Here is an 8461-nt window from a genome sequence, read left to right as displayed (position 1 = left end):
GAGAGAGAGAGAGAGAGAGAGAGAGAGAGAGAGAGAGAGAGAGAGAGAGAGAGAGAGATTTCACAATAATCCTCTCCATACCCCATTCCTAGCATAAGAAAATAAAAATAAAATCCAGTGATATATAGATTGAGCTGAAACACAGACAATGAATAAATAAGAGAAATTACAGGTTCCTCACTAATGTGATTCCATCAAAAAAATTTCACACGAACACCTCAATGCACCACATAATATATGGAAATCTCTCCTCTACTATGTCCTAGCCTAGTCCCTAACCCCTAAGGCAATAAGGCAACCCCAAGTAGGCCAAGGAAAAGAATAAACACTATAACAACCCTACGTATAGAAGACCGAACATTCTAGCTTTGAGCATGAGAAAGAAGCAGCCATGTCCTTTACTCAAAAGTCCAAATGCAGATCGCCAGGCTCTTAAACCATTAGAAAAACCATTAGCATTTGATAATATGGAGGTGTTGCATCAAGAAACTCGCTGGAGCGCGCTCTGCCTACAAAACAAGATTAGCAGAGTACCGGGCGTCGTTGGTGATCTCACTCTGATGCTTAAGTTAGATTTCTGAGCAACAGGTAATCAAAGTTGAATTCAGATGATGTGATGAGTGTTACCTCCCTTAATTAAGGTGGGCGATGGGCAGAATCGTGCCCTAATAGGAAATCTAGATTCTCGGAGTGGAGTGAGAACGTTTTTGAGTGATACGTGGGATTGTGTTTATCCATAACTTCCCACGCGCCTGGTTAGGTGTAATGTGGGCTAGAATCTCAGGCCATATTAGCTCATGGCAAGTTGTGTGTTATTTCCGTGAAGTATGGAGGTCGCTCCTCCTACAGGCTGGGTGATGAGCACATTTATGTGTGAAATCTTAGGGCATAAAACATACATTTTACCACATTGGACAGAGTTACTTGGTGCTTTCTTGTGCTTTTCAGGGTTTAGGTGAATTATTGTGAAAATGGAGGAGATGATGCTAAGGAGATGTTTTTAAGCTTTTTAGAGGTGTTAATAGTATGGATGCTTAGCCCATCGAGTCAGCTTCTCAACGGTTCAAACGGCACTTGATTCTGAGTTGAAACGAAGAAGTTATGGCCGTTTTCGTAACGACGCGCGAAAGTGGTCTGTAGGGGTTTATTTATAATTATTAACAGTCAGATGGGGATAAAGTGAAGTGGAAGTTCGGATTTCAGGGGCCTTAATGCAATTATCAGAAGTTACTTTACTGTAGCCGAAAGATTCCATTTGGAAGGCTCTGGACAGTCCAACTTCAACTTGAGATATCTTGGGCTCCCCAACTCCGAATTGTATGAAATTTGGGTCTATTTTGGGTGATTTTTTGCAAGGAACACAATGGTGAGGCCTATATAAGCACCCCATGCTCCACGTTTTCTGAAGGACAGAATGAGTATTTCATTTATTCTTAAAGGAATCCTAGTCATCACCCTTACTCTCTCTCTCTCCTCCAACTTCTCAAGGGCAGTTCTGGAATTCTACTTGGGATAGATTTATATTTTCTCATCTATGGAAGGTTGAAAAATCAAAGATGCTTTGATTTTATTGCTTGGAGAAGATATCTACAAAGAAAAGGAAGCACTTGTTAGAATTGGAAGTTTATTTTTCTAGAAATAAAAGGTCTATGTAAACAATCTTCTCTTCTTCTTCTTTCTTTTTTTTTCTTTTTTTCTTAGGATTCAAGGCATTGTAAAAGAGGAAAGAGAAGAGAATATTTTCTTTTCTTAGGGAATATTTCTCCTACACTTCTATCTTCTCTCTTCTCCTCTCTTCCACCTATAAATACTCCCTACCTCTCTTGTAGAAATTGCTCATTCACTTAGTGAAATTTCTTCTCTTCTTCTCCTTCTAATTTGTGATTTTTGGCTTTTCTAAGTTCTAGTTTGCTTTTATGATTTTTAGTTAATGGTTATAATAGGTTTAGTTTATGCTTTAATTTCAATTTAAGTCTTCAATTGGGTTGTAATTTCTTAATTCTAGTTTAGGTTTTAAGCCTTCTAGTCTAAGTTCTTAAGTTGATGACAAGACTTGAAGATTTAGAAGAGGAGGCCATGGTAAGTTTATGCAAGTATTCAAGCTTTTCATTTACATATCAATTCAAGTAACAAGCATGCATCAAGGTCAAGGGATCTCCTCATATTTTCTGAACACTACTCACCTTCAAGTAAACCACTCATAGCATCGATGGAACCAAAGACTTAGGCTTTGAGTATTTTTTACCATACTTTTTTTTCAGGCATTAAGGCAAAAGCTTTTTTTTTCTTTCTCAACCACAAACTCTATTTCTACTCCACTATTGTTCTCTGAATGACATGGTGGAGCATACACCAGATACCCAAATACTTGGTAGCTTCGCTTTTTGCATATATCCATAAGACATTGAGACATTGATGCAAGAGTTTTTTTGAGTTTCCTTCCAAGGCATTTTGATCAAGTCACCTTGCTTCATGAGGCACAGTGCCTTGTCTAGTCCCAAGGAATTCCACTTTTCTTTCTGTTTCTCTCTTTTTTTCTTTTTTTTTTTTCCTTTCTCTCATTCACTTTCATGCCTTGCCTTGCCATAAACAAATTGGTCTCAACTACTAGCTAAAAGATCAAAGGGTCCATAAAACACATAGAGGAATCTAGCTATCAAATAAAATAACGCTCATATTTTCCAACTCAATCCCTCTCACCGGATACAAACCAACTACCGTCCTTGAAAAGGGATTTTTTTTATTATTTCGCATGCTAGGGCACCTAATTCCCTCTTTCTCTCGTTTTGCAATCAAAGAAACTTATGCACACAACCAATACTACCGTCATAATCAAAATTCACAAAATTCACCATTCAAGTCCAACACACCCCCCCACACTTAATGCATGCAATGTCCCCAATGCATGCAGAAAAGAAGGAATAAGAACAAGAGAGGGGATACATACCAGGAGATTAGTGGTCAAGGTAAAGAGGCTCATGGAGATCCATGACCTCTTCTACAAGTGGAGTGGGCATCTCTATGTATGGCTTCAATCTTTGGCCATTTACCTTGAAAGTAGCACCTATACTAGGATTGGCAACCTCAACTGCCCCATAAGGATAAACAGATTGAACAATATAGGGGCCATCCCATCTAGAGTGCAGCTTACCTAGAAAGATGTGCAAACAAAAATTATACAACAAAACTTTCTGACCTACCTCAAAAGATTTTCTCAAAATGTGCCTATCATGGAAAGCCTTGGTTTTTGTCTTGTAAATCCGGGCATTCTCATATGCCTCATTCCTAAGCTCTTCCAACTCAGATAGTTGGAGTTTCCTATGGACACCTGCAGTGGGTAGGTCAAGGTTAAGCTTCTTAATAGCCCAAAAGGCCTTGTGCTCAAGCTCAACAAGTAAGTGACATGCCTTTCCATACACCAGACGGTACGGAGATTGACCAAGATCGGTCTTAAAGGAGGTCCTATGGGCCCACAAAGCATCTACCAACCGGTTAGACCAATCCTTGCGGTGCGGGTTGATGGTTTTCTCAAGAATTTGCTTTATCTACCTATTTGAAACCTCAACCTGGCCACTAGTCTGGGGATGGTAAGGTGTGGCCAACTTGTGGATGACACCATATTTCCTCATGAGGGCCTCAAAAGGCCGGTTGCAAAAGTGCTTGCCCCGATCACTAATGATAGCACGGGGAGTACCAATACGGGAGAAGATGTTCTCCTTTAGAAATTCCACAACTACCTTATGGTCATTGGTCTTACAAGCAACTGCCTCAATCCATTTGGATACATAGTCCACAACAAGTAATATGTACATGTTACCAAAAGAATTAGGGAAAGGCCCTATAAAATCTATGCCCCATACATGAAACACCTCAACCATCAGAATTGGGTTGAGGGGCATCATATTCCTCCTTGTGAGAAGCCCTAAAGATTGGCATGAGGGACATGCCTTGCAATAAGTAAAAGCGTCTCTAAAAAGAGTAGGCCAATAAAATCCACACTGTAAAACCTTGGCCATGTCTTATTGGGCCCAAAGTGGCCTCCACAAGCTTGATCATGGCAAAAAGATAAGACAGATTGTTGCTCATGATTAGGAACACACCTCTGGATTACTTGATTCGGACAAGTCTTAAAAAGATAAGGATCATCCCAAAAGAAATATTTCACCTGTGAAAAGAAATGATTCTTATCTTGGGTGGACCAATGTGCAGGTGTCACACTCGTAACCAGATAATTAACAATGTCAGCAAACTAAGGTTCACTAGACACTGCCATCAGATACTCATCAGGAAAGTTCTCATTGACTGGAGAATCAACAGTCAAAGAATTAGGCAGCCGGGATAGATGGTCTGCAATCAAATTTTCACACCCTTTCTTATCCCTAATTTCAAGGTCAAATTCCTACAACAAAAGGACCCACCTAATGAGGCGAGCCTTAGCATCTTTTTTCTGCACAAGATATTTGATAGCTGCATGGTCAGTATAAACAAACACATGTGATCCAACCAAGTAGGGCCTAAACTTCTCTAAAGCAAATACAACAACTAAAAATTCTTTCTCAGTGGTAGTATAATTAAGTTGTGCATCATCAAGAGTCCTACTTACATAATAAATCACATGGGGTAATTTGTTGATTCTTTGCCCAAGAATAGCCCCTATAGCAAAATCAGAGGCATCACACATAAGCTCAAATGGAACTGTCCAATTTGGAGCTTGAATAATGGGGGCTGAGGTCAATGCTCTTTTCAATTGCTCAAAACTCTTATGACACTCAGGAGAGATATCAAATGGGCAGTCCTTTGCCAAAAGAGAGGTGAGAGGTCTAGCTATCTGGCTAAAATCCTTGATGAACCTTCTATAAAAGCCTGCATGGCCAAGAAAAGATCTAATGTCCTTCACACTCTTGGGTGGTGATAAATTGATAATGAGGTCCACCTTAGATCTATCAACCTTGATCCCTTCTTTGGACACAATGTGACCAAGAACTATGCCTTGCCTCACCATGAAGTGGCACTTCTCCCAATTCAAGACTAAGTTTTTTTCTATGCATCTTTTAAGAACCAAAGAAAGGTGATGCAAGCAATTAGAAAAGGTAGACCCGTGAATAGAAAAATCATCTATAAACACCTCTAGGAAGTGCTCTATCATATCAGAAAAGATACTCATCATGCACCTTTGGAACGTAGCAGGGGCATTGCAAAGTCCAAAAGGCATACGTCGGTAAGCAAAGGTTCCATAAGGGCATGTGAATGTGGCCTTGTATTGGTCCTCTAAAGCAATAGGGATTTAGTTATAGCCTGCATAACCATCAAGAAGGCAATAATATTCATGGCATGCTAGTCTCTCTAACATTTGATCAATAAAAGGCAAGGAAAAGTGGTCCTTCCACGTTGCCGCATTCAATTTCCTGTAATCAATGCACACTCTCCATCCCGTTTGGATATGGGTTGGAATCAATTTATTATTGGCATTCTCAGTTACAATGACTCCTCCTTTCTTAGGCATAACCTGCACAGGACTCACCCATTGGCTATCAAAAATAAGATAAATAATGCCATGATCTAAGCACTTTAGGATCTCTTTCTTGATTGCCTCTTTCATCATAAGGTTAGCCCTTCTTTGGGGTTCCCTAGAAGGATTGAAACTCTCCATCAGATGAATACGATGTTGAACAATGGATGGGCTAATACCTTTGATGTCAGACATGGTCCAACCTATGACTTCCTTATGGTCCTTTAGAAGATTAATCAACTCTTCTTCCTGAATAGAAGTCAAATCAAAAGCAATAATAACAGGGAGAGTATGATCATGTCTTAGGAAGGCATACTTGAGATTGGAGAGCAATGCCTTCAACTCTAATGTGGGGGGCTCAATAGTGGAGGGTTTGGGAATGGAGGTGGATAGGGGTCCAAGGGGCTCTAAAGGTGGTTGGATGCTCCAGATCTCAGATAAGGGGGTATCATCAACACCCTCCAATTCCTGCATACATTCCTGAAATCCCGAATCAAAATCAATCTCAAAGAAAGTGTCAACATCATCGGAAAATCCCTGAAGCATATGCACCTCTTCATCCATATCAGGCTACTTGCCCAACCTAAACACATTGAAGTCAACAGAAGTATTGCCAAAAGATAATTTCATGAGACTATTCCTGCAATTGATTAAAGCATTACTGGTAGTTAGGAATGGCCTACCCGAGATGATAGGGATTTGGTCCTTGAAGTTGGCAGTAGGTTGGGTATCTAAAACAATAAAATCCACCGAAAAAATAAATTCTCCAACCTTCAACAGGACATCCTCAATCATTCCCTTAGGAACTTTAACCGACCGATCTGTAAGCTGAAGAGTGATTTTGGTGGGTTTCAGTTCTCCTAATCCCAGTTGTTGGTAGATATGAAAGGGTAAGAGGTTCACACTTGCACCAAGGTCCAACAAAGCATAATCGATAGAAGTATTGCCTATAGTGCAAGAGATGGTGGGGCTTTCAGGATCCTTATGCTTGGCTGCTACTGGCTGTGAGATGAGAGAACTAATGTTAGTAGCCAAGAATGCCTTTTTGGGCACATTGGTGGTCCGCTTTTGGGTGCATAAGTCTTTGAGGACTTTAGCATAAGCGGGGATCTGGGTAATGGCATCCAACAAGGGAATATTCACCTGAACCTGTTTGAACACATCCAATATCTTCTCCACAGACGGAGACTTCTTGCTAACCAACCTATTTGGGAAAGGGGCAGGTGGGGTAGAAATTCTTTCAAGGTTGGTCTTTTTAACTTCCTCAATAGAATCATCTTTGGTTTCCTCAATAAAATCATCTAGAATTTCTTCAGGTTCATCAGACGAACCTAGAACAGTAGGCACTACAATGGCCTCTTCAGAATGGGGAGAGTCAACAGGAGTATGAGATGGTAAAGACAGAGTGTACTAAGCAGTTGATACTCACGGCCACTCCTTAAAACATATACAACGTTAACTTGGCTGGAGGGCCCTTGAAGTTGTTGGCCTTGTACTGGGTTGAGTGGAGGAGCTTGGGTACCTTGCTGAATATGAACCTGATGCCTAGGATTTGGCTCAAGTTGGCTAGGTAACTTCCCTGTTTCCGTCTCATGCAAGATTGTGATAATTTGGGTGAGTTGCTTCTCTATAAGGGAAATCCTTTTCTCTATCTCACCATTTCTTGGTGCTTCTCCTGTATTGGTAAACCCTGGGGGTTGCTGATAAGGTGCAAGGAGAGGAGGCCTAGCAGAATTTATAGAAGGTCCTAGAGGAGGATGAGGGGGAAAAGGGTTAGGAGACATCCCTTGGTTTTGTGATGCAAAGTTGGGCCTTTGGACACCAAGCTGGCCTTGATGGTTAAAGTTGGATGGGCCTACTTGGTTCCCTTGATTCTAGGAGAAATTGGGGTGATTTCTCCATCCTAGATTGTAAGTATTGTTATATGGGTTATTTTGGTAGAGATCACTTGCATTCTCAGCGTTAGAATTACCCACAAAGGTGTTGGGACATTCCTCCAAAAGATGTCCAGGGGTTTGGCACCAACTGCATATTGACACATGGTTAACCTGGTTAACCGGTATAGACTCTGTAAGAACTATGGACTCCAACATTTTTATGAGGCTGTCAAGTTTGGCCTCTTTCACTATCGTACCCTCAATGAGGTACCCCTTAGTGGTCCTTTCAGCCTCTTGGGAAGATTCTCACTCCCTAGTTTTTTCAGCCAAGTTGGTTAAGAATGTCCAGGCATCATTCTCCTCTAAAAAGTGGTAAAGCCTGCAGGACACATAGACTCTATAAGTTGCTTAGTTTGAAAGTCAATGCTCTCATAAATAATTTGGCATAGTTGTCACAAGTCAAAACCATGGTGAGGGCATTCTAAGAGGAGGTCCTTGAATCTTTCCATGAATTTAAAGAAGGACTCTTGTGGTTTCTGCCTAAACTGGAGTATGTCACTCTTGAGTTTATTGGTCTTGTAAAGAGGGAAAAATTTTCTCAAGAAGGCAATGGTGAACTCATCCCATGTATTAGTGGAATTTGTTGGCAGTCCATAGAGCCACTTCTTGGCCTGGTCTTTCAGGGCAAAGGGTATAAACCTAAGCCTAACTGCATTATTAGTCAAATTCTGGACCTTAATTAGAACACAGACCTCCACAAATTCCCTAAAGAAGAGATATGCATCTTCATTAGCCATCCCATAGAAATGGGGTAGCATGCTGATGAAGTTGGTCTTGAGTTCATAATTGTTTCCTGTAATAGGTGGTAAGTTGATGCAAGAACGCTGTACAACCCTAGTAGGGTAGAACCTATCCTTAAGAGTCTTGGGTTGTTGGTCACCCATGATCAAAGGTGGATTCAGAGGTAGTGGAGAAGGTGGTATTCTAATAAGATGGTTACTTGAATCACAAGTCTACACCGAAACCACCTAAATAGATATGAGGTCTCCTTTAGAAATTTTAAAGAAAAAATAAA

At 40.7% G+C, this 8461-nt stretch overlaps 1 non-coding gene across 1 annotated transcript; it reads left to right on the top strand.

Moving 5' to 3' along the window:
• Positions 1-7848: 7848 nt before the first annotated feature.
• Positions 7849-7955, top strand: LOC122657183. The gene has a single exon (XR_006332253.1). It is a non-coding gene; the product is annotated as a small nucleolar RNA R71 (small nucleolar RNA).
• The last annotated feature ends 506 nt before the right edge of the window (positions 7956-8461 follow it).

The sequence above is a fragment of the Telopea speciosissima genome, chromosome 3 (assembly GCF_018873765.1).
Source record: "Telopea speciosissima isolate NSW1024214 ecotype Mountain lineage chromosome 3, Tspe_v1, whole genome shotgun sequence".
NCBI lineage: Eukaryota > Viridiplantae > Streptophyta > Magnoliopsida > Proteales > Proteaceae > Telopea > Telopea speciosissima.
The sequence above is the reverse complement of the archived record's forward strand: the minus strand, read 5'-3'. Positions and strand labels throughout refer to the sequence as shown.